The sequence below is a fragment of the Artemia franciscana genome, unplaced genomic scaffold (genome assembly GCF_032884065.1).
Source record: "Artemia franciscana unplaced genomic scaffold, ASM3288406v1 PGA_scaffold_218, whole genome shotgun sequence".
NCBI classification, from domain to species: domain Eukaryota; kingdom Metazoa; phylum Arthropoda; class Branchiopoda; order Anostraca; family Artemiidae; genus Artemia; species Artemia franciscana.
In genome coordinates, this window is record NW_027062647.1 from 1,162,648 (window position 1) to 1,190,167 (window position 27,520).

General features: G+C 36.3%; 1 long non-coding RNA gene across 1 annotated transcript; it reads left to right on the top strand.

The window, feature by feature from the left end:
* Positions 1-427: 427 nt before the first annotated feature.
* LOC136041418 (uncharacterized) lies at positions 428-23,167 on the top strand. The gene is made up of 3 exons (XR_010621022.1): positions 428-2,596; positions 17,658-17,895; positions 22,095-23,167. It is a non-coding gene; the product is annotated as an uncharacterized LOC136041418 (long non-coding RNA).
* Positions 23,168-27,520: the final 4,353 nt, after the last annotated feature.

Consider the following 27,520-nt stretch of genomic DNA (forward strand, 5'->3'; position numbering starts at 1 on the left):
ACTGTTCATGCATTGAAGTTGTACTAACGGTTGATTTTAACTTATTTCTTGGTTTTGTCTTTAAATAAATTTAAAAAAAAGTATCTAGTTACGCTGTATTGTGCAAAATATTTTTTCATTAACAGTTTATACAATACAATTCAAAACTATCAGTTAAGAAAGAATATCTTAATCTATTGCTTTAAATTTTTAACATTTGTAATGTTCCCGAAGGCCTCTTTTTCAATAAGCGAGTGCGAACAGGTAAATGCCTGATAACTAAACATTCCTTTATTAAGTAAAAACAGTTAACAATGTATTGGTAATTTGAAACGTCTCAGAATTTGATGAAACAATTGACATGTTTCAACTTTCTGTGTGTTTTCAATAGAAATGGGGTAAATTTTCCAAATGATGATTGCTTAAAATTGTGTCTCTGTAGGTATTGGTTCAGAAAAAAAAACTTTGATAAGGATAGCCGATAAACTATTAAACATGTATTTAAAAATACTGTATATCTCGATTATTTTCACTACTTCCAGTTTTCCGGACAATTTTCTAGAAAATGGATGGTCTGAAAGCGTTATTACCACACAAGGCAAACATTCGAAGATGAGATTAAAATTCAGATTCGACGTTTTGTTGCAATTGCTTGTATTTGCATGCCGCATAAGTTGCCCTTTTCTGTCATATCAGAAATCATTTGAGGAGAACTAGCCATAGAGAAATATTTACCTATAGAAACAAATGATAATTTTTTTGGGATGTAATAAATTTTACGCCGTGGTAATTCTTTTTAAAGACCCTGAGTAGTAGCATTATTTTTACTAGTATTACTAGTAGTATTACTAGTATTACTAGCAGTATTACTAGTTTTACTAGTAGTATTAGAGGGCAACCAAGAATATATCCATTTGAAATCAAATATGTCCAGTTCTCAGCACCGGGTTCATATAGCGAACCCTTCTGAAAAAATATTTTCGTTAAACGGTTCCAGTGTAAAAGCTCGTCGAAAACTGGTGATTCATCTCAAAGATATAATTGCCTTCAGACAGGGTTGCCACGAAATACAAAATAAAATCACCAATTTCTCTTAGAAAAAATCAATAAAAGACAGATAAGCTGTGAAAAATTTCAGTGTACCGAACAAATCCAAATCTGTCTAGCAATTATGATAGTGGCATTTACATATTGTAGCTAGTGGCATTATCTGGATCCTCAAGTAGTTAAGTTTACTAGAAGGGAAAGACAATTTTCATTTGAAAATATGTGATTGCATTTCAAAAAGATAAAACTTGCCAGTTACCATGCATATACTAATATATACATAAGTGCTTCATCCAACAAGCCATCTGAATAATTTGACTTCTGAGTAGAAATGATTGAATAGAAATATTTTTGACGCTAAGGAATGGGCGTTTAAGGAGAATTTTTAACCTACTTTGTTCAACTAAATCAAATTCGTTGGTGAAAATTGGAAATATATATGATACTATTCAGTGAAGGCCTTTTTAAACTATCCTTTTTTGTGCTCTTCAATTCTTGCAATTTATATGTAAATGTTATGGTCATTTTGAACTTGCCAAAAATCTCTACTAGTCTCATAAACATTATAAGAATCTGTTTTTCTACCAAAATTTTCTTTAAGCATTTTTTGTTCTTCTGTAATAAAAAATAGTAAATTTGACGTGAAACTGGACGTAAATCATGCGCATAGCTTTCCTACTTCTTCTTGAACTAAAAAGAGTAAATTATGATATTTCGACTTCTTCTAGTACTGAAAGCAGAAACTTATACTAATTTTTGAACCGAAAGAAAAATCGCAAACTATGATCTTAGAACTGACGAAAGAACCTTGTCAGAGTCATGAATAATGTCAAGAAGGTGGGCGTTCTTTGAAATTGGATTGTAATTTGCTCTGACACCACTAATGCTATGACGGGCATAAACCATTTAGTCAAGACGCTTGTAGAAGGAAAATATCCATGGGTTACAGTTGTTAAGAGTAGCTGCCATTCATATTCCCTAGTTGCAAGTTATGCTTGTAAACAACTTTCAAAGAGTCTGGAAGATTTACGCAGAATCACTCCAAAACAGCAAGATACATATAGGGAAGAATTTCAAGTTCTCACTCAAGTGGAACTGCACAGAGTCCTTGTTTTGGCTTCCACTCGTTGGCTTTCATTTCAAAACTGCACGACTTGTGTTCTCGAGCAGTGGGGTACTCCTAGGTTGTATTAGGACTCTTTAGTACTTAAAGATCCCTCATCCATAAATAACCATGTACAAAATATATTGAACAATCCTCACTCAAGAGCTTAAATGTATTTTGTTGAGTATGTGTTAGGAGAATTGAATGAATTTAATAATATGTTTCAGGCACACAAACCAATATTTCACCTCTTGAAAAGCCATGTACAAAACCTATTCATGGTGTTGGACCCCATTCAGCATTTGAAGAAGTGAAAGACAATACAGCACACTTGGTCAATCCCTGGAGAAAGAGGCAACAAGTGTCCAAAATAATTTAAACAAACTTTGGTCTCTGGCACAAGATTGGTCAAATTGTAGGTCTACCGTCGCTGCCTTATGTGCCCCCAGGCGTAGGAGGATTTAAGTAAGTAACTAATCTTTTCGCCATCAACCCGTATGATGAAGCAAATTATCTTCCCGATAACAGTGGCTATACCTGATAGAAAAGACATGATTTCTTTTTGGGGCTGGAAACGAAGGAAGTTGTTGATGGCTGTTTTGTAGCCGAAAGTCTCCAAATTCGTTGCTCATGAAGAGACTTTTACATTTAAGCTATCAAGTAAATTCTTGATCATTTTCACTTCTCCGACAATATCTGACAACTTCCTCCATTTCCTGACTCAAACCTCTAGCTACAAGCTAAGAGTTCCTAGTTTTCGTAACTTTCTTTGAGTACTATGACTCTTGCACGTAACGACTTACGCGCGCTGGGGGGCTTGGGGGGGGGGAAGCACCAACTAGGTGTTGGGGTGGCGCAAAGTGCCACCCCAACAGCTAGTAGATAACAAAACGATTCCATCACTCGTAGGAGCAAGGGGATGATGCATTTATTCTCTTGAAATATGCACACAAATATGACGTCACTCCCACGAATCTTTTTTTCCAAAATTAAGACTCCCAACGGATTTTTTTTGTCTATATTTTTTTCGTCTTTATTTTTTTCGTCTTTATTTTTCTGTCTTTATTTCTTAATCTTTTTTAAGGCCTAATCCCATAATGACAATTTCCCAAAAGAAATATTGAGTCGTTTTTGACAAAAAAGAATATAGATATCTTCTATATATATAAAACTAGCTGTTGGTGTGGCGCTTCGTGCCACCCAAACACCTAGTAGGTGGGGGTGCTTCACGCCCCCCAAGCCCCCCGCGCGCGTAAGTCGTTTTTTGTTTTTTAGGCAATCTAATGTCTTTTCATACTACAGTCTATTCAAAGATATTTGATTATTTCAGCAAGTCCGATTTCTCTTAAGCCTAAAACTCTTGGTTTTCTTTTTTTTAAATTTCGGAATTGTTATGGCCCACAAATAACATCCTTAAAAAATTTTTAGGATGGGAAATACCATTAAACATCCCTCCAGGGGTCGAGAACAAGGTTCCCAACATCCTTGCTATTTCCCCATGCCTAACAAATATTAAGTTTTGTATCCCTAAAACAATAAGCTTTTCTAAAAATATCACAGAGTTTCAGTGGCTTTAATTGCACTAGGGCTTGCAACTCCATCTAGCATGCTGGGATCCCCTTTTGAAGGGCCTGCATCATAGCCATGTAGAGCGGAAGTGGCCACATTCTCCCCATTTTGTGGGGGGACCAAAGAAGGGTCCAAATCTTCGCTTTGTAGGGCGGAGGTGGTTGTATCATCATCGCACACCTTTGCCCTTTTTGGGGAAGAAGAGCATTGCTCAGAATTTTCTTTAAATATAAATAAAATTTAAATTTCTTACGAAACAATATGGTTAAAAATACATTTTAATTTGGTCATTTAAGAAAGTTAGAATTAGCTTAAGTTGTCAACCTTATATACAATTAAATAAAAAAAACTAGTTTTTTTTAACTGAAAGTAAGGGGCGAAACTGAAACTTAAAACGAACAGAAATTTCTCCGTACATGAAATGAGCTGTCCCCTCCGCAATCCCTCGCTCTTTAAACTAAAGTTTTCAATTGTTTTAAAAAGTAGAATTGTGGCAAAGAGTCAAACTTTAGAGTAAAGAGCGAGAGATTGAGGAGGGGACCACTCATTTCATATACGGAGTAATTTCTGTTCGTTTTAAGTTTTAATGTCGCTCCTTACTTTCAGTTAAAAAAAACAGTTTTTTTTTATTTAATTCCTGAACGTTTTTGAATTAATGCATGTTTGATTTTGGCTCTCCGCACATAAATTATTAAAATGAAATTTACATATTAATTCTTTTTTTTTGGCTAAATGGCTTTCTCCTCTTAGTTTTGATTAGACGATTTTGAGAAATAAGGGGTGGGGAAGGAGGCCTAGTTGCCCTCCAATTTTTCGATTTCTTAAAAAGGCATCTGGAACTTTTAATTTTTAACGAACATTTTTGTTAGTAAAAAATATACGTAACTTAAGAATTAACTTACGAAACGAACCTTTATATTCCAATATTTTTATTATGTATATGAGGGGGTTTGTCCCCTCTTCAATGCCTCTTTCTTTTCACTAAATCTTAAGTTTTGTCCCAATTCTTTAAGAATGACCCCTGAATCAGAAAGGCCGTAGAATAAAAAGTTGAAATTACTAAAAATACTTTAGCATAAAGAGCGAAGTATTTACCTCCTCCGAAATACCTCGCTCTTTATGCTGAAGTATTTTTAGAGCCCCTCATATGCGTAATAATCTGTGTTCGTTTTAAGTTGCAATGTTACTCATTACTTTCAATTGAAAAAACTTTTTCATGTTTATTTTTTGGTTGTTTTTTTATATTAATGCTAGAAAATTCTGTGCCCTTTTCATGGAATTTCTCTTCCCCTGTGACATAATTCTCCAAGGAAACATCTTCCCACATAGCTCCCTCCCCTCAATATTACCCCCAAACCAAAAAATCCCCCTGAAAACGTCTGTATACTTCCCAAAAACTATTACTGTATCTAAACAATGGTCAAAGTTTGTAACTTGCAGCTCCTCCGGCAGGGACTGTGGGGGAGTAAGTCATCCCCAAAGAAATGTTTTTATGGTTTTCGACTATGCAAAACAAAATGGCTATCTCAAAATTTTGATCTGTTGACTTTGGGAAAAATGAGCGTGGGAGGGGGCCTAAGTGTCCTCCAATTTTTCGGTCACTTAAAAAGGGCACTATAACTTTTCATTTCCGTTGAAATGAGCCCTTTTGCGATATTATAGGACCATTTGGTCGATACGATGACCCTGGGGACAAGAAAAAAAAACCGCACCCGTGATCTGTCTTCTGACAAAAAATACAAAATTCCACATTTTTGTAGATAGGAGCTTGAAATTTTCTAGGGGGTTTTTAAGGGTGCTTTTTTCACTGCCATTGTCAAATGTCTTTGCCGATTGACATTTCAGTGTTCTAAGGGAAGCTGAAACTGAGAGGCAAAATCGTTTTAGCTCAATAACTCTTTCGTTGACATTAAAAATCGCCAGGTAAAAGCTAGCCGTGGGAAGGTGGAGTTAGAGCAAGGATTTGTTAAGTGGGTCCTTAAAGTAAAGATCAATGTGACTTCAAAAGAGTGCATTTTAATACAGGTTTTTGCCCTTCGTCGTTAATAAATGATACATTTAATCCTTTTGAAAGCGCTGTTTAAGGAGGTGGAAACCATTAAAATCGTCGCTTTTTTACTTCAATTATTTGTCTTAATGAAGTAAAAAAATATTATTTATTGTTATTATTTTCAACTGTTTTCCATTTGAATTGTAAGAGAAACAACTTCTCAGATTATTTGGGTATGATATTATATGAAAAAGATCCATCTACCCATGCAACATTTGCAACTTCACCTTTTTGCAAATGCACCAACGCTGGTAATATGATTTTAAAATATTCTTGTAACTATTCATGTAGACCGGTAAAAAGTATTTTTGCTTAAAATTTATATTTCAAGGTTTTTGTGCCAATCCATGAAAGTTGCTCCCATCCCCCCAAAAATTAGATTACTTAAATTATCATGGTCGCAGACGAACATTTCCCGCTCTATCCTCGAAAAATTTTCCCTAACATACCCACTATATTCCTTTATTTTCAATTACAAATTCATCCTCAAACACTGGATTGTTTGCTTTGTGTAACCGTGAAATTGACTTATTGGCTGTTTTAATCAGTGCAACCATATCTGTGCCTAAGCAATCTTCCTCATCCGGATGTGTCGACCATGTTTTCACTCTTAGGTTAATAATTGAGAAGTCCCTTCGATGTCAAACACCTTTGGTCCTTAGTTTTATCGATTATGAGCAAGCTTTCGATTCTGTTTATAGAACAGCGTTAACAAAGGTCTTATCGTTATATGGTATACCAGAAAAATACATTAATGTGATTTGCGCTATGTACGAGAACAATACTGCTGCGGTTAAGGTAGGAAATGAGGTTAGCAACTGGTTTTGTATTAAATCAGGAGTTAAGCAGGGTTGTATTCTTTCCCACTTTATATGGATCATTTTGATGGACTTCGTCCTAAGGAGCACAGGAAAGGCAATTGGAGACCATAGAATCAAATGGGGAGGAAGAACGCTCCTGGACTTAGATTATACTGACGATTTAAGCATATTAGATGAAAGTGTGAGCAAAATGAATGAATTTTTAGAGGTTTTACGAGTTCAGGGTGCTAAAATAGGCTTGAAAATTAATAATAAGAAGACTAAGTCACTAAGGCTAGGAATAAGTGAAGATGAACAGGTGACATTAGGTAACGAAAAGATTGATCAGGTTGGGAGCTTCAGTTACCTTGGTAGTATTATTAGTAAAGATGGTGGGAGAAGTGAAGATGTTAAAAGTAGAATAGCTAAAGCTCGGGGTGTTTTTTCACAGTTAAAAAAAGTTTGGAAGAATAGAAAGATAAACCTACAAACCAACATTAGGATATTGGAAGCTACAGTGATGACAGTGGTCAAATATGGCTCTGAAGCATGGGCACTCCGAAAAGCAGATGAAAATTTACTAGATATTTTACAGAAAAATTGCCTACGGATTGTTCTGGGTACCCAGCTGACTGACCGTATTTCAAACAGTAGGTTGTACGAAAAGTGTGTTTCAATCCCGCTTTCTGGGGCTATATTGAAAGAAAGGTTGAGATGGCTAGGCCACGTTCTACGGATGAAGGATGACGGATTACCGAAGATTGTCCTTTTCGGCCAACCGTCTGGGGCTACACGGAAAACAGGTCGTCCTTGTCTGGGTTGGGAGGATGTCATAAATAAAGATTTAAAGGAAATGGGGACTTCCTGGGAGGGTGTAAAGAGGGAGGCTTTAAATAGATTAGGTTGGAGGAGGAGCGTCTGTAGCTGTGTTGGCCTCAGGTGGCTTGGTGCTGCAGTGAGTTATTAGTAGTAGTAGTAGTAGATTCGAGTTTAATGAATTGCACACATTCATGAGTTTTTCTTCGATGCCTAATGCTACATTGTCACTCTGCAAAAGTGAATTTCAGAAAGTCCTGAAACGCAAGATGGCATCGTCAACCGAAACTGTTTCCACGATTGGTACCCATAACGCTGGTGTTTCAATTTTAATTTAGTACGAAATCTAGACTGACACAATGAATAATAGCAGCAAGTAACCTCTTTGTACCCTCAGTTGAAACAAAAGTAAAATGTAGAATTTAAAAAAAAATTCCAGTCGCATCAGCTTCACTGGGAGGCTCATAAAGAAGCTACAACCAGTGTTTCATCGATTCAATGGATGAAACCCTCACTGAATTTATTGTCCCCTATTTATCTCTAAGTTCACCCTCTTCATATTTTGTTTTTTGTTGTAAAACTGTATTACCAATCTTTAAATGTTAATTACTTGTATTACCAATCAAATATATCTATCCCCTTAAGTGTTACAGGATAAGGCCCCTTTAAACAGTTAAAATCTCCTTTGGGTAACTATGGCCCCTCCCCATTCCCATTAACAGCCAAATTGTCCAAAAGTGTTTGACTAGTATCTTTTGCCGTAGCTTTCTTCCCTGGTACAAGGACCGCATACTTAAATCACTCTAAACTCGTATCGAAAGAAAAGCGCTGTACACCTCTACAATCCTTCGAATCAACATTACATTTTACATCCCCCTTCTCCTTCCCGCCTCTTCAAACAAATTAATCTCTAAACTTAGTTGAATTAAAATCCAAACTTTCAATAAACGAAACCGCTAAACAGCTGCCCATCTTATTAAATTTTCCACCCTATTAAAAATAAAACCCACCTACTCTGAGAAAACGCCCTCAAAATTTTGCAATCCCAGGTGAAGCGTCTGCATTTCCATTTGCATGTAGTGTGAGTATATTTCACGTAATATTTCATTCGAGAAATATTTCTTATGAGCGATAGGTGCTTTTACGCTATCCCTACCTCCCGCCCCCCGAATCTGATTTTGGAGAAAGGCCCTAATCTTGCTTTCATAGGAGTGGATTAGGTCAACTAGATCCATTTGAATACTATCACATGTAAGGATGTTCAAGGTGCTTCCAAACTCAGCCTTAAGGACATAAGGGTTGCAAAAGGCAATGTCAACCAGGCACCTTAAAAAGACTTCACGATTTCACCTTAAAAAGAATACATTAGGCTGAAATAGAAAATATTATGAGTTTGCGAATTTTGGAGGGTTAAAGTGACCGTTGTTATATGGAAACCCCATACTACCAACTAACGATTTAAGACCCAGTAATGAGTCCCTAAATGGAGCCAAATGGCAGTTCAGCCTTGGTGAAGGTATTCTACCAGCTAAGAATTTAAGAGCCAGAAATTACTTACATGGGGCAAGTTGCCTCCTTTACGCTTCAGTTATTACAAAGTCCCCCCATTGAAATTAAGAGTCTTAAAAAACTTCTGCTGGGGGTGTAGGCTTCCACAGGTGCTTCATTCTCGACAAAGAAATCGATGAATAGTTGCTTGATCCATGCTGGATCATCATTGGCGGGCTGAAAAAAAGAATAAATTGTTATTCCCTTGAAACATTTATGATAATATCGTGAAAGGAAATATATTATTACCATTAAAAAAGAATATAAATTAGACTGAAAAATTATATATTAATAATCTGAGGACTAGGGTCCTGAAATCCCCACCCTATAGGCAGGAACATTGCCCTACTTAAACAGTGAAACGCTTCTAAAATGCTGTTCATGTGGGGAAGTATTCTTGAAAAAATAACAAAGGGCAATATTTCAAGTTATCCCCAGAAAGATCAAAAAATACCCCCATAAAGAACAGTCAAGAAAAATATCTCTAAAAACCTGATTATCTAAAAAAAAATTATTTTAACAAAACAGAGTTATTCTCTAGAAAAATGGAATGACCGTACCGTAAAAAGATTTCTACCGTTAAAGCTCGGTGAAATCCTATGTCTTTGGAGGCTTGGGGCTCCTCAAAGCTCCTCAAAACTATCGAGAGGGTCCTGGTTTTTTCCTTTATTAAACTAAAGGGAAACAACTTTTTAGTATGGGAAATACCATTACACATTCCTCCAGGGGTCGAGAACAAGTTTCCCAACATCCTACCTATTTCCCCATGCCGAACAAATTTTAAGTTTTTTATCCCTAAAATATTAAGCTTTGCCAAAAATATCACAGAGTGTCAGTTACTTTAATTACGTAACTCAAGATTGTAACTCAATCTTGCATGTTGGGATCATCTTATGAAGGGCCTGCATCATGACCTTGTAGAGCAGAAGTAGTCGCATTCTCCTCGCTTTGTGGGGGAACTAAAGAAGGGTCGGCATCTTTGCTTTGTTGGGCGGAGGTAGTTGCATCATCTTCGCACGCCTTTGACCTTTTTGGGGGAGAGGGCATTGCTCAGAATTTTCTTTAAATAGAAATTAAATTAAAGTTTTCTATGAAACAAAAGGGTTAAAAATACTTCTTATTTTGATCATTTAAGAAAGTTCGAATTAGCTTAAGTTGTCAGCCTCATATGCAATATTAATATTATACTTCAGGGACAAAAACCCTTACTTTACCTCTTGAAAATCCATGTACACAAGCGATTTATGGTGTTGGACCCCACCCGGCATTCGAAGGAGTGGAAGATAACGCAAAAAACTTGGTCAATCCCTGGAAAAACAAGCGACCAGTCTCCGAGCCACTCTGAAAAAACTTTAGTCTTTGACAAAAGATCGGTCAAGTTATAGGTCAACCGTCACTGCCCTATTCACCTCCCAGACGTGGGAGAATTTAAGTAAGTAACTAATCCTTTTGCCATCAACCCGTGCGATGAAGCAAGTTATCTTCCCGATAACAGCGTCTATATATGGTATAAAAGACATGATTTCCTTTTTGGGCTGGAAACGAAGGATGTTGTTGATGGCCGTTTCGTAGCCCAAAGTCTCCGAATTCGTCACTCCCCGAGACACTTTTACATTGAATGTATCAAGCCAATTCTTGATCATTTTCTCTTCTCCGACAAGATTTACAACTTCTTCCAGTTCCTGACTCCAAGCTCCAGCTACGAGCAATGAGTTCCTGGTTTTCATAAATTCTAGGAGCACTATGAATCTGGTAATCGGAATAAGACGAAGCTGGAGCAGGAATGGCGGTCCATATCAAATTTAACTTTACCTGAAGGAGTAAATCTTATAAACAAATTGGACATAGTGGTCAATTAAATCTTCTACAGGGGGAGTCATGTTTCCAAGCGTCCTGGAAATAACATAGTACTTTTTTCACTGCCATTGTCAAACGTCATTGCCGAACGGCATTTCAGTGTTCTAAGAGAAGCTGAAACTGAATGGCAAAACCGTCTTAGCTCAATAACTCTTTCGTCAACGTTAAAACTCGCCAGCAAAAATATAGCCATGGCAATGTGGAGTTAGAGCTAAAAGATAGCCGTGGTCAGGGCTTGTTAAGTGGGTCCTTAAAGTAAAGATCAATACAACTTCGAAAGAGTGCATCGCTATGACCTAAAATATTCTGCACAGTGCTGCACAGATGTAATCATTAGCGAATCTCAAGACGGGATGTCCAATTCCAATTGACCTGTTTCTGTCCATCTGGATGGTTCTTTCTAACATTTTTCTTTCTTTTAATACGATGATTCTCATTAAAAACTGGTCTTGATCATAGTAATGATTTTTATTGTTAGCATATTCATTTTCTGTTTTTCAATCCCTTTTGAAATAAAGGGCTTTTGAAATAAAAAAAAATGAACTCAAAATCACGGCAAACCCAGTAGGTTTGCATGGAATCAGATGGATTCTTTTCAAGCCTAATCCTCAGGTCTCCAAACATCGGCAAAGTTTTATTTTCATGCAAATTTCAGTCGTTTTAGCCATAAAAACTCGAACTTCTGGATCCAGGCTTTCTGAAGGAGGGGGAAATTGGTCAAGAAGCAAAATCTGAAATTTGCCTTGGGTATTTGAAATTCTAGACAAGCTTGTCACTTTTAGGCAAATCCTGCTGAAAATTTCTTTTTTTTTTTGAGTCAGCAAACGTGTTTTGCCGCGATCAGTGAAACTTAAAAAAAACCTATTCCAGTTGACCTGTTTCTGTGTTTCCAGTTGGCCGATTCCAGTTGACCTGTTTCTTTCCATCTGAATGGTTCTTTCTAATGTTTTTACCACTTTTAGTAAAATGATTCTCATTAACGAGCAAGAGCTCATATGGCACTTGTGACGAGGCTGGAACCTAAAATTAGACTAGGTACTAGAGTTATCGATTTCATTGTCCTAGCAAGTCAAGAGGCACTAAACTCGCCAAAACACTAGAAATCCCTCCAACTCCCCCAAAGAGATCGAATCCTGTCCACTTATGTCAATCACGGATCTATAGCTTGTACTTATTTATCAAACTTGCCAATGTACTAGAAATCCCCCCAACTCCGCCAAAAGAGAGTAAATCTGGTCCGGTTATGTCAATCACGTATATAGAACTTGTGGCTTTTCCCCTCAAGTTTCATCCCGATCTCTCCACTCTAATCCCCCTTCAATCCCCCTCCCATGTCCTTCGACCCGATCTGAATTGAAAATGGAACATCTGAGACATGAAATATTGCTATATATCAAGTTTCATTAAGATCTGATCACCCATTCATAAGATTAACCTACCCTCATTCTCAAAATTTTTCCTCTCTCCAATCCCCCCACCAGATGGTTGAATCGGGAAACGACTGTTATCAAGTCAACTTTTGCATGTACCTGACACGCCTACCAATTTTTATTGTCCTAGCCCGTCCAGAAGCACCAAACTCGCCAAAGCAATCGAAATCTGCCCCCCCCCTTTATACCCCCAAAGATCGTTTATGTCAATCATGTATCTAGGACTTGTACTTATTCTTTTCACTAAGTTTCATCCCGATCTTTCCAGTCTAAGTGTTTTACCAAGATTTCCGGTCTCCCTCTCCAACATCCCCTAATGTCACCGGATCCGGTCAGGATTTAAAATAAAAATCTGAGACACGAGTTTTTTGTAAATATCAAATTTCATTAAGATCCGATTACCGGTTCGTAAGTTAAAAATACCTGATTTTTTTTATTTGTTCCAAATTATCCCCCCCTTGCAAATCGCCCCGAGAAGAGTTGATCCGGTCAAGTTATGTCAATCATGCATCTAAGACTTGAAATTATTCTTCCCACCAAGTTTCATCACGATTTCTCCACTCTAAGCGTTTGCCAAGATTTCCGGTTTCCCCCTCCATCTTCCCCAAATGTCATCAGTTCCGCTTGGGATTTAAAATGAGAGCTCTGAGACAAAAGTTCCTTCTAAATATTAAAATTTCAATAAGATCCAATCACCTGTTCGTATATTAAAAATACCCTATTTTTTCTAATTTCCTGAATTACCGAATTAAGTCCCTCCCTCCAACTCCCCCAAAGAGAAAAGACCCGGTTTGGTTGTGCAAATCACGTATCTAGAACTTGTGATTATTCTTCCCACCAAATTTCTTCCTGATCTTTCAAAACTGAGCGTTTTTCAAGATTTCAGGTTTCCCCCTCCAACTCCCCAATGTCGCCGGATCCCGTCAGAATTTAAAACAGGAAATTCGAGTTACAAGGTGGTTTGAAATATAAAATTTCATGAAGATCCTATCACCCGTTTGTAAATTAAAAATACCTCATTTAATTCTAATTTTTCCGAAATAACCCCTCCCCACTCCCTCAAAGAGATTGGACCCGTTCCGATTGTGTCAATCACGTATCTAGTACCTGTGCTTATTCTTCTCACCAAGTTTTATCCCAATCTCTCCACTATAAGTGTTTCCTAATATTTCCGGTTTCCCCTTCCACCTCCCCAAAATCTCAAGAGATACAGTCGGGATTTAGAATAAGAGTTCTGACACACAAGATACTTCTAAATATCAGATTTCATTAAGATCCGATCACCCATTTATAAGTTAAAAATACCTAGTTTTTTCTAATATTTCCAAGTTATCTATCCCTCCACTCCCCCCGGGATGGTTGACTCAAGGAAATCATTAATTAAAATTTAATCAAGTCTGGTCCCTGATACGCCTGCCAACTTTCATCGTCCTAGCTTATCTAGAAGCGTCCAAACTAGCAAAACCAGGACCGACAGACAGACAGACAGAAATTGCGATTACTATATGTCACTTGGTAAATACCAAGTGCATTAGAACTGGTCTTTGTCATAGTAACGATTTTTTTTGTTAGCAATTACATTTTCAATTGTTCCATCCCATTCTTCAAAAAGATAAAATAGTGACTTTTGAAATGCAAAAAACGACCTCAAAGTCATTGCAAACCCAATAGGTTTGCCTGGAATCAGATGTATTTTTTACACACCTTGTCCTCAGGCCTCTAAACATCAGCAATGCTTTATTTCTACGCAAATTTCTAAGTCAATTTAGCTGAAAAAACTCAAAGTTTTGGATCCAGGCTTTCTGAAGGAGGGGTAAATCGGTCAAGCAAAATTTGAAACTTGTCTTGGGTATTTGAAATTTTAGGCAAGCGTGTCTCTACCTATTTTTCTTAGGGGCGGGAAGAATATGGTGACCGATTAAAATTATGCTGACGATTTTTTTTTAAAGCAAACGTACCCGATCAGTGAAACTTTTAAAAAACTATCACTAAAAAGTGTATTAACTTTGTATTTGCCTCTGATACTTATTTGAGAAAAAAACAAGTTTTACTCTAAATTATCGTCAGTCGATGAGAACCGCGCAGTGGTTGTGGTCGACTGACAACACTGGTAGTAGCAATCCCACGATAGTAGCAGTCCTATGGTGATAGAGAAGCTGTATTATTCTATGCTGATTGATGAAGATCAGGGTTTTAATCTTCAACAGGTCAGCATTTCAAAAATTAATAGAAAATATATATAGAATGGACAATTATAAAGAAAAACATTTACTTTAATATAACTTTCTATGCATTGAAGTTGTACAAAAGGTTTATTGTAACTTATTTCTTGGTTTCGACTTTAAATAAATTTATAAAAATTAAATAGTTACGCTGTATTGTGTACAATATTTTTCCATTAACAGTTTGTACAATACAATTCAAAACTATCAGTTAAGAGAGAATATCTTAATTTATTGCTTTAAATTTTTAACATTTGTAGCGTTCCCGAAGGCCTCTTTTTCAATAATCGAGTGCAAATAGGTAAATGCCTGATAACTAAACATTGCTTTATTAAGTAAAAACATTTAACAATGTATTAGTAATTTGAAACGTCTCAGAATTTGATGAAACAATTGACATGTTTCAACTTTCTGTGTGTTTTCAATAGAAATGGGGCAAATTTTCCAAATGGTGCATGCTTAAAATTGTGTTTTTGTAGGTATTGGTTCAGAAAAAAAACTTTGATGAGGATAGCCGATAAACTATTACACGTGTATTTAAAAATACTGAATATCTCGATTATTTTCACTACTTCCAGTTTTCCGGACAATTTTCTAGAAAATGGATGGTCTGAAAGCGTTATTACCACACAAGGCAAACATTAGAAGATGAGATTAAAATTCAGATTCGACGTTTTGTTGCAATTGCTTGTATTTGCATGCCGCATAAGTTGCCCTTTTCTGTCATATAAGAAATCAGATGATTAGAGCTAGCCATAGAGAAATATTTACCTATAGAAACAAATGACAATTTTTTGGGATGTAATAAATTTTACGCCGCGGTAATGCTTTTTAAAGACCCTGAGTAGTAGCATTATTTTTTCTAGTATTACTAGCAGTATTACTAGTTTTACTAGTAGTATTAGAGGGCAACCCAGAATATATCCATTTGACAACAAATATGCCCAGTTCTTAGCACCGGGTTCATATAGCGAACCCTTCTGAAAAAATATTTTCGTTAAACGGTTCCAATGTAAAAGCTCGTTGAAAACTGCTGATTCATCTCAAAGATATAATTGCCTTCAGACAGGGTAGCCACGAAACACAAAATAATATCACCAATTTCACTTAGAAAAAATCAATAAAAGACAGATAAGCTGTGAAAAACTTCAGTGTACCGAACAAATCCCAATCTGTCTAGCAATTATGATAGTGGCATTTACATATTGTAGCTAGTGGCATTATCTGAATCCTCAAGTAGTTAAGTTTACTAAAATGGAAAGACCATTTTCATTTGAAAATATGTGATTGCATTTCAAAAAGATAAAACTTGCCAGTTGCCATGCATGTACTAATATATACATAAGTGCTTCATCCAACAAGCCATCTGAATAATTTGACTTCTGAGTAAAAATGATTGAATAGAAATATTTTTGACGCTAAGGAATGGGCGTTTAAGGAGAATTTTTAACCTTCTTTGTTCAAGTAAATCAAATTCGTTGGTGAAAATTGGAAATATATATGATACTATCCAGTAAAGGCCTTTTTAAACTATCCTTTTTTGTGCTCTTCAATTCTTGCAATTTATATGTAAATGTTATGGTCATTTTGTACTTGCCATTGATCTCTACTAGTCTCCGGAACAAAAAGAAGCTATTTTTATACCAAAAGTTTCTAAAATACCCCATTCTACAGATTCTGTCTACAGCACTATTTACAGTGTAATTTTAAGAGTACAGCACATTCTTAGACATCAAAGACAAAGAGTAAAGTTGTTCCAAATAAATTTTCCCTACCTATAGTGTATTTTATCATTACTTTGTACCCAAAGCTCCAGAAATGGCAGGAATTCACAAATTGTTTTCCTGTAGTATTATTTACAGTTTTTATTCTAGGTCTGCATTTTAAAGGACTACCGGGTATCAGAAGACAAGTACCAGCCTTTTGGTTCTAACCATGTCACTTTCTAACATTAGGTTTTGCCCCCTTAGATAAAATGATTGCCTGGTAATAACCCCAACAGAAGACCCATATAGCCTCAACTGCATCAACTTCGCTCGAGCTAAGCTGTCACTTTCATTTTCATCTTTAGTGTGTGTTTTTTATTCTGCCAGGATTCCCCGTCATAGAGGTTTGTGAGGGGTATAGGATGTTGCGTTTGTATTTGTGCCCTTTGCTTGAAAACGTGTGATTTTGCATCTAAATATGTAAAATATTTTACTTTGAAGCCATTTATACCACCTAACTTTTCTTTGAAAAGAGAAAAAAAAGAAATTTTTTTTTTCTAACTAATAATTGTATACTAGCTATAGTACTGCTTAGAACTATTTCACTTACCACACCGGACGCTTAGTACTACTTAGCAGAATTTGGTAAGGAGTCAGGTAAAAACTTTGGAGAGATATAACTCCAACATTCTATGAATCGCCTTCGACCAAGAAATCATGTCTCGGCTAAAAATACAGATATAACCAAATAACTAAACATTATAAGAATCTGTTTTTCTACCAAAATTTTCTTTAAGCATTTTTTGTTCTTCTGTAATAAAAAATAGTAAGTTTGACGTGAAACCGGACGTAAATCATGCGCATAGCTTTCCTACTTCTTTTTGAACTAAAAAGAGTAAATTATGATATTTCGACTTCTTCTAGTACTGAAGGCAGAAACTTATACTAACTTTTGAATCGAAAGGAAAATCGCAAACTATGATCTAAGAAGTGACGACAAAACCTTGTCAGAGTCATGAATAATGTCAAGAAGGTGGGCGTTCTTTAAAATTGGATTGTAATTTGCTCTGACACCACTAATGCTATGACGGGCATAAACCATTTAGTCAAGACGCTTGTAGAAGGAAAATATCCATGGGTTACAGTTGGTAAGTGTAGCTGCCATTCATATTCCCTGGTTGCAAGTTATGCTTGTAAACAACTTTCAAAGAGTCTGGAAGATTTACGCAGAATCACTCCAAAACGGCAAGATAAATATAGGGAAGAATTTCAAGTTCTCACTCAAGTGGAACTGCACAGAGTCCTTGTTTTGGCTCCCACTCGTTGGCTTTCATTTCAAAACTGCGCGACTTGTGTTCTCGAGCAGTGGGGTACTCCTACGTTATATTAGGACTCTTTAGTGCTTAATGATCCCTCACCCATAAATATCCATGCACAAAATATATTGAACAATCCATACTCAAGAGCTTAAATGTATTTTGTTGAGTATGTGTTAGGAGAATTGAATGAATTTAATAATATGTTTCAGTCACAAAAACCCATATTTAACCTCTTGAAAAGCCATGTACAAAAGCTATTCATGGTGTTGGACCCCATTCAGCATTTGAAGAAGTGAAAGACAATACAGGACACTTGGTCAATCCCTGGAGAAAGAGGCAACCAGTCTTCAAAATAATTTAAACAAACTTTGGTCTCTGGCACAAGATTGGTCAAGTTCTAGGTCTACCGTCGCTGCCTTATGTGCCCCCAGGTGTAGGAGGATTTAAGTAAGTAACTAATCCTTTCACCATCAACCCGTATGATGAAGCAAATTATCTTCCTGATAACAGTGGCTATATCTGATAGAAAAGACATTATTTCTTTTGGGGGCTGGAAACGAAGGAAGTTGTTGATGGCTGTTTTGTAGCCGAAAGTCTCCAAATTCGTTGCTCATGAAGAGACTTTTACATTGAAGCTATCAAGTAAATTCTTGATCATTTTCACTTCTCCGACAATATATGACAACTTCCTCCATTTCCTGACTCAAAGCTCGAGCTACAAGCTAAGAGTTCCTAGTTTTCGTAACTTTCTTTGAGTACTATGACTCTGGCGCGTAGCGACTTACGCGCGGGGGGGGGGGCTTGGGGGGCGCGAAGAGCCCCCACCAGCTAGGTGTTGGTGTGGCACAAAGTGCCACCCCACCAGCTAGTCTATATATATAAAAATAAGTTTTCTGTGTGTGTGTGTCGAGTAACGTCATGTTTGTTTGTCGACTGATGTCATTATAAGGAATGAGCCGTATGCGTCATGAAGTTGTCTGTCGACTGACGTCATGTTTGTCAACTGATGAAATTACATACCGGGACACCGGGACACAAATGACGACCGGGACACAGGGAATATAAATGACGACCGGGAACCTCAAAGAGAAATTACAAACTGGAACACCCAGACATAAAACACGACCGGGACACAGGGAATATAAATGACGACCGGGACATAGGGACACAACTAAAACGGGGACGCCAGGGGCACTGGCGGGATATATAAATGACGACCGGGACACAGGGATTGTTCGAATAGAAATTACAGACCGAGACACAAATGACGACAGGGACACAGGGAATATAAACGACGAACGGGACGCTCAAAGAGAAATTACAAACTGGGATACCGGGACACAAATGACGACCGGGACACAGGGAATATAAATGACGACCGGGACACAGGGACACATCATTAGAATAATGAGGTATAGATCTGAATACGGATTGTTTTTCCCATGGACAATTACATGTTGCATGTTCAAGAGTCAGTAAACCTGACAATCTATTTATATGCACAGACAATGGTACAGCGAAGAATGTTGTATATTCGCATGTTTTACGTAGTTAAAAACACATATATATATATATATATATATATATATATATATATATATATATATATATATATATATATATATATATATATATATATATATATATATATATATATATATATATATATATATATATATAATATATATATATATATATATATATATATATATATATATATATATATATATATATATATATATATATATATATATATATATATATATATATATCTATTCACAGGTGGGACACAGGGACACAACTACAATGGCGCGTAACTAATATGGCGCGTTACGACTTACGCGCGCGGGGGGCCTGGGGGGCGCGAAGTTCCCCACCAACTAGGTGTTGGGTTGGCGCGAAGCGCCACCTCAATAACTAGTAGATAATAAAACGATTCCATCACTCCTATGAGCGAGGGGATGATGCATTTAATCTCTTGAAATATGCACACAAATATGACGTCACTCCCACGAATCTTTTTTTCCAAAATTAAGACTCCCGAAGGATTTTTTTGTCTATATATTTTTCGTCTTTATTTTTATGTCTTTATTTCTTAATCTTTTTTAAGGCCCAATCCCATAATGACAATTTCCCAAAAGAAATATTGAGCCGATTTTGATAAAAAAGAATACAGATATCTTCTATATATATAAAAACTAGCTGTTGGTAGGTGGCTATATATATAAAAACACCTAGTAGGTGGGGGCGCTTCGCACCCTCCCAAGCTCCCCCGCGCGCTTAAGTCGTTTTTTGGTTTTTAGGCAATCTAATGTCTTTTCATACTATAGTCTATTCAAAGATATTTGATTATTTCAGCAAGTCTGATTTCTCTTAAGCCTAAAACTCTTGGTTTTCTTTTTTTACATTTCGGAATTTTTATGGCCCACAAGTAACATCCGTAAAAATTTTTTAGGATTGGAAATACCATTAAGCATCCCTCCAGTGGTCGAGAACAAGGTTTCCAACATTTTAGCTATTTCCCCATGCCTAACAAATATTAAGTTTTTATCCCTAAAACAATAAGCTTTTCTAGAAATATCATAGAGTTTCAGTGGCTTTAATTGCACTAGGGCTTGCAACTCCATCTTGCATGCTGGGATCCCCTTTTGAAGGGCCTGCATCATAGCCTTGTAGAGCGGAAGTGGCCGCATTCTCCCCGCTTTGTGGGGGGACCAAAGAAGGGTCCAAATCTTCGCTTTGTAGGGCGGAGGTGGTTGCATCATCATCGAACGTCTTTGCCCTTTTTGGGGAAGAAGGGCATTGCTCAGAATTTTATTTAAATATAAATAAAATTTAAGTTTCATATGAAACAAAATGGTTAAAAATACTTTTTAGTTTGGTCATTTAAGAAAGTTAGAACCTTATATACAATTAAATAAAAAAACTAGTTTTTTTAACTGAAAGTAAGGAGCGACATTGAAACTTAAAACGAAAAGAAATTTCTCCGTACATGAAATGAGCTGTCCCCTCGGCAATCCCTCGCTCTTTACACTAAAGTTTTCAGTTTTTTAAAAAGTAGAATTGTGGCAAAGAGTCAAACTTTAGAGTAAAGAGCGAGGGATTGCGGAGGGGACAACTCATTTCATATAGGGAGTAATTTCTGTTCGTTTTAAGTTTCAATGTCGCTCCTTACTTTTAGTTAAAAAAAATTAGTTTTTTTTTATTTAATTCCTGAACGTTTTTGAATTAATGCATGTTTGATTTTGGCTCTCCGCACATAAATTATTAAAATGAAATTTACATATTAATTCCTTTTTTTGGCTAAATGGCTTTCTCTTAGTTTTGATTAGACGATTTTGAGAGATAAGGGTGGGAAAGGAGGCCTAGTTGCCCTCCACTTTTTCGATTACTTAAAAAGGCAACTAAAACTTTTAATTTTTAACGAACATTTTTGTTAGTAAAAAATATACGTAACTTAAGAATTAACTTACGAAACGAACTTTTATATTGTAATATTTTTATTATGTGTATGAGGGGGTTTGTCCCCTCTTTAATGCCTCACTCTTTGCACTAAATCTTAAGTTTTGTCCCAATTCTTTAAGAATGACCCCTGAATCAGAAAGGCCGTAGAATAAATAGTTGAAATTACTAAAAGTACTTTAGCACAAAGAGCGAGGTATTTACCTCCTCCTAAATACCTCACTCTTTATGCTAAAGTATTTTTAGAGCCCCTCATATGTGTAATAGTCTCTGTTCGTTTTAAGTTGCAATGTTACTCATTACTTTCAATTGAAAGAACTTTTTCATGTTTATTTTTTTTATTTTTTTTTATTAATGCTAGAAAATCCTGCGCCCTTTTCATCGAAATTCTCTTCCCCCGAAACATCTTCCCACATAGCTCTCTCCCCTCAATCCCACCCCCAAACCAAAAAATCCCCCTGAAAACGTCTGTATACTTCCCAAAAACTATTACTGTATCTAAACAATGGTCAAATTTTGTAACTTGCATTCCTTCCGCCAGGGACTGTGGGGGAGTAAGTCATCCCCAAAGAAATGTTTTTATGGTTTTCGACTATGCAAAACAAAATGGCTATCTCAAAATTTTGATCTGTTTACTTTGGGAAAAAATGAGCGTGGGAGGGGGCCTAAGTGCCTTCCAATTTCTTAGTCACTTTAAAAGCGCAGTAGAACTTTTCATTTCCGTTAGAATGAGCCCTCTTGCGATATTCTAGGAACATTTGGTCGATACGATGACCCCTGGGGACAAGAAAAAAAAAGAAAAAAAAACCGCACCCGTGATCTGTCTTCTGGCAAAAAATATGAAATTCCACATTTTTGTAGATAGGCGCTTGAAATTTTTTCTAAGGGGTTATCGGATACGCTGAATAAGATGGTATGATTTTCGTTAAGACGCTATGACTTTTAAGGGTTGTTTTCGCCTATTTTCCAAGATAAGGCAAATTTTCTGAGGCTCTTAACTTGTTATAACAAACACTAAATATGATGAAACTTATATATTTAAAATCAGCATAAAAATTTGATTCTTTCAAAGTATCTCTTAGCATCAAAATTCCGTTTTTTAGAATTTCGTTTACTATTGAGCCGGTTCACTCTTTACTACAGTTCGTTACCACGAACTGTTTGATATTAATATTATGTTTCAGGCACAAAGATCTTTACTTCAGATCTTGAAAATCTATCTACAAAAGCGATTTATATTGGTGGACACCAGAATTTCCTTTTGGGACTGGAAAAGAAGGAAGTTGTTGATGGCCGTTTCGTAGCCGAAAGTCTCCGAATTCGTCACTCCTCAGGAGACTTTTACATTGAAGCTATCAAGCCAATTCTTGATCATTTTATCTTCTCCGACAAGATCTACAGCCTCATCCAGTTCCTGACTCCAAGCTCTAGCTACGAGCTAAGAGTTCCTGATTTTCATAAATTCTTGGAGCACTATGAATCTGGTATTTGGAATAAGGCGAAGATAGAGTAGGAATGGCGGTCCATATCAAATTTAGCTTTAACTGAAGGAGTAAATCTTGCCAACGAATTGGACATAGTGGTCTATTAACGCCATAATCTTACAATCAAATCTTCTACAGGGGGAGTCATGTTTCCAAACGTCCTGAAAATGACATAGTGCTTTTTTCACTGCCATTGTCAAATGTCACTGCCGAGTGGCATTTCAGTGTTCTAAGGGAAGCTGAAACTGAGAGGCAAAATCGTTTTAGCTCAATAAGTCTTTCGTTGACATTAAAAATCGCCAGCCAAAAGGTAGCCGTGGGAAGGTGGAGTTAGAGACAGGACTTGTTAAGTGGGTCCTTAAAGTAAAGATCAATGTGACTTCAAAAGATGGCATTTTCATACAGGTTTTTGCCCTTCGTCGTTAATAAATGATACATTTCATCCTCTTGAAAGCGCTGTTTAAGGAGGGGGAAACCATTAAAATCGTCACTTTTTTACTTCAATTAATTGTCTTAACGAAGTAAAAAAAATATTATTTATTGTTATTATTTTCAACTGTTTTCCATTTGAATTGTAAGAGAAACAACTTCTCAGATTATTTGGGTATGATATTATATGAAAAAGATCCATCTACCCATGCAACATTTACAACTTCACCTTTTTGCAAATGCGCCAACGTTGGTAATATGATTTTAAAATATTTTTGGAACTATTTATGTAGACCAAAAGAAAGTATTGTTGCTTAAAATTTAAATTTCAAGGTTTATGTGCCAATCCATGAAAGTTGCTCCCATCCCCCAAAAATTAGATTACTTAAATGATCATGGTCACAGACGAACATTTCCCACTCTATCTTTGAAAAATTTTCCCTCACATTACCACTATATTCCTTTATTTTCAATTACAAATTCATCCTCTGGTAATAGAGTCACTGGATTGTTTGCTTTGTGTGGCCGTGAAATTGACTTATTGGCTGTTTTAATCAGTGCAACCATATCTGCGCCTAAACAATCTTCCTCATCCGGTGTCTCAAATACCTTTACCAATTGCATTGTATTACTCGAGATCCATTGCGCATGAGCATAAGAGACTACAATGGCCTCATATTCTTTAAGACAATTCGAGTTTAATGAATTGCACACATTCATGAGTTTTTCGTCGATGCCTAATGCTACTTTGTCACTCTGCAAAAGTGAATTTCAGAAAGTCCTGAAACGCAAGATGGCTTCGTCACCCGAAACTGTTTCCACGATTGGAACCCATAACGCTGGTGTTTCAATTTTAATTTGGTACGAAATCTAGACTGACACAATGAATAATAGCAGCAAGTAACCTCTTTGTACCCTCAGTTGAAACCCAAGTAATATGTAGAATTTAAAAAAAATTTCCAGTCACATCAGGTTCATTGGGATGCTCGTAAAGAAGCCATAACCAGTGTTTCATCGATTCAATGGATGAAGCCCTCACTGAATTTATTGCCCCCTCTTTATCTCTAAGTTCGCCTTCTTCATATTCTGTATCTTGCTGTAAAACTGTATTACCAATCTTTAAATGTTTATAGGCTCTCTCAAATATATCTATCCCCTTAAGTGTAACAGGATAAGGCCCCTTTAAACAGTTAAAATCTCCTTTGGGTAATTATGCCCCCTCCCCATTCCCATTAACAGCCAAACTGTCCAAAAGTGTTTGACTAGTATCTTTTGCCGTAGCTTTCTGCCCTGGAACAAGAACCGCGTACTTAAATCACTCTAAACCCGTATCGAAAGAAAAGCACTGTACACCTCTATAATCCTTCAAATTAACATTACATTTTACATCCCCCTTCTCCTTCCCGCCTCTTCAGACAAATTAATCTCTAAACTTAGTTGAATTAAAATCCAAACTTTCAATATACGAAACTACTGAACAGCTGCCCATCTTATTAAATTTTCAACCCTATTAAAAATAAAACCCACCTACTCTGAAAAAACGCCCTCAAAATTTTGCAATCCCGGTTGAAGCGTCTGCACTTCCATTTGCATGTAGTGTGAGTATACTTCACGTAATATTTCATTCGAGAAATATTTCTTTTGAGCGGTAGGTGCTTTTACGCTATCCCTACCTCCCGCCCGCCGAATCTGATTTTTGAGAAAGGCCCTAATATTGCTTTCATAGGAGTGGATTAGGTCAACTAGATCCATTTGAATACTATCACATGAAAGGATGTTCAAGGTGCTTCCAAACTCAGCCTTAAGGACATAAGGGCTGCAAAAGGCAATGTCAACCAGGTAAAACTTCGGTAACACAGGGAATGAGCTGATGCCACTTTGTCTTGTTCCCCCTCATTGTGGTCACTGTTAAGTGTGGGTACTTTCTCAATCTAACTAAGTGGTAGTTGATTAACCCATTCTTAGTTTTTGTGGAGGTCGAGATCCTGTAAAACCTTTTCTTGATCGAAAAAGGGAGAATTACACTATTTAGATTCATCCTTGCAATAAAATCCACCTCAAGTTCACTTTCCTATGGGGCCTGTTCTAACTCTATTAATATTTGAATATCCTCCAAGAGGTTGTAGGCCCCTTGACATGATGATATTTTATAGGTATACAAACTTAAAAAAAATAAGAGGTTAATAGTTCTTTGAAAATTTTTCGATTTCACCCTAAAAAGAATACATTAGGCTGAAATAAAAAATATTATCCATACAACCGCTTTACGGTGCTAGTCGGGTGAAAAAACTGTTTAACAGTACAATTTGTTTATCTCAAATAGTTATCCAAGACGCAAATACAAAAGTTAATACACTTTTTAGCCATAGTTTTTTTAAAGTTTCACTGATGGCGGCAATTCACGTTTGCTCGCTCAAAAAAGAAAAATCGTCAGTATAATTTTGATCGGTCACCATATTCCTCCCGCCCCAAAGGAAAATAGGTAGGGACACGTTTTCCAAAAATTTCAAATACCCAAAACAAATTTCAAATTTTGCTTCTTGACCGATTTACCCCTCCTTCAGAAAGCCTGGATCCAGCACTTCGAGTTTTTCCAGCTAAATTGACTAAAAATTTGCATAAAAATAAAGCGTTGCTGATGTTTAGAGACCTGAAGACTAGGTTTGTAAAGAATCCATCTGATTCCATGCAAACCTACTGGGTTTGCAGTGACTTTGAGGTCGTGTTTTGCATTTAAAAAGTCACTATTTTATCTTTTTGAAGAATGGGATGGAACAATTGAAAATGAAATTGGTAACAATAAAAATGGTTACTATGATCAACACCAGTTTTTATGCACTTGGTATTTACCAAGTGACATATAGCAATCGCAATTTCTGTCTGTCTGTCTGTCGGTCCTGGTTTTGCTAGTTTTGGCGCTTCCAGATGAGCTAGGACTATGAAAGTTGGCTAACGTATCAGAGACCAGACCAGATTTAAATTATAAATAGTCATTTCCCTGATTTGACGATCTTGGGAGGAGTGGAGGGATGGTTAAGTTGGAAAAATTAGAAAAAATAGGTATTTTTAACTTACGAACGGGTGATCAGATCTTAATGAAATCTGATATTTAGAAATATCTAGGGTCTCAAAGCTATTATTCCAAATCCCTACTGTATCTCTAGAGATTGCTGGGAGTTGGAGGATAAACACTGAGAGTGGAGAGATTGGGATTAAACTTGGTAAGAAGAATAAGCACAAGTGCTAGATACGTGATGAGCACAACCGAAACGGGTCCGCTCTTTTTAAGGGAGTGGGGAGGGGTTAATTTGGAAAAATTAGAAAAAACGAGGTATTTTTAATTTACAAACGGGTGATCGAATCTTCATGAAATTTGACATTTAGAAGGATCTTGTAATTCATAAAATAAAACCTTAAAATACAGTTGAGCTGCACAGGGATCTAGTTCCACGAATTTTTTTTTTTTAAGCATTGACTAATATAAAATAAAACATTAAAAAACTTCAATTACTTGAATTAATACCACAGAAATATAGCAATGAAATTACTTCTACTACCTACTCGCTGCTTTTGGTTATTCAAAACCAACCATATGTCAGTATTGTTCCCTGAGTATTGGTTACATCTTTTAGTGATTAAATAAAAAACATAAGTTTTTCCACTGATCTCAACCGTGGGACATCCACCCTTGCATGAAAAAATCTCACAAAAACTTAATCCTTCCGAAAATTTCCCTCGGAGAATTTCCTTGGAATATCTCTACATACAACATTTTATTGGCAACAAGAAAGTAAGACAAATTTCCTATAGAAATTCTGAAGAATTTCCCTATTTAAAATTGACCCTTGTAAATTCATTCCCAAAAAACTTCCTCTCCATGGCAAACTCTACTTATCCGAAAAGTGTCTGTTCACTTCCAAATAACAAAAGCTATATGGAAAGAATAGGCAAAATACATAACTTACAGCCCTTCTCCCAGAAACTGTGGAGGGTCTTGTCATTAAAAGATGCCCAGTTATTTGATCTTTAAACTATTTTGAATAAAATGAATATTTCAAAATTCCGATCAGATGACTTTGGGGGAGGGAAGGGCGTAGGAGGGTAGCTTGTTACTTTTCAGTAAGTTTAGTCACTTAAAGAGGTTACTGGATCTTACTAGAGCCAACGTTCATAGTCCTAGCTCATCTGGAAGCGCCAAAACTAGCAAAACCAGGACTGACAGACAGACAGACAGAAATTGCGATTGCTATATGTCACTTGGTAAATACCAAGTGCATAAAAACTGGTGTTGATCATAGTAACCATTTTTATTGTTACCAATTTCATTTTCAATTGTTCCATCCCATTCTTCAAAAAGATAAAATAGTGACTTTTTAAATGCAAAACACGACATCAAAGTCACTGCAGACCCAGTAGGTTTGCATGGAATCAGATAGATTCTTTACACACCTAGTCTTCAGGTCTCAAAATTTGAAATTTGTTTTGGGTATTTGAAATATTTTGATCAAAATTATTGATCAAAATAATTATTATTGATCAAAATAATTATTATTATTGATCAAATTTATTTGATCAAATATTATTATTGATCAAAATAATTTTGATCAAAATTATACTGACGATTTTTCTTTTTTGAGCGAGCAAACGTGAATTGCCGCCATCAGTGAAACTTTAAAAAAAACTATGGCTAAAAAATG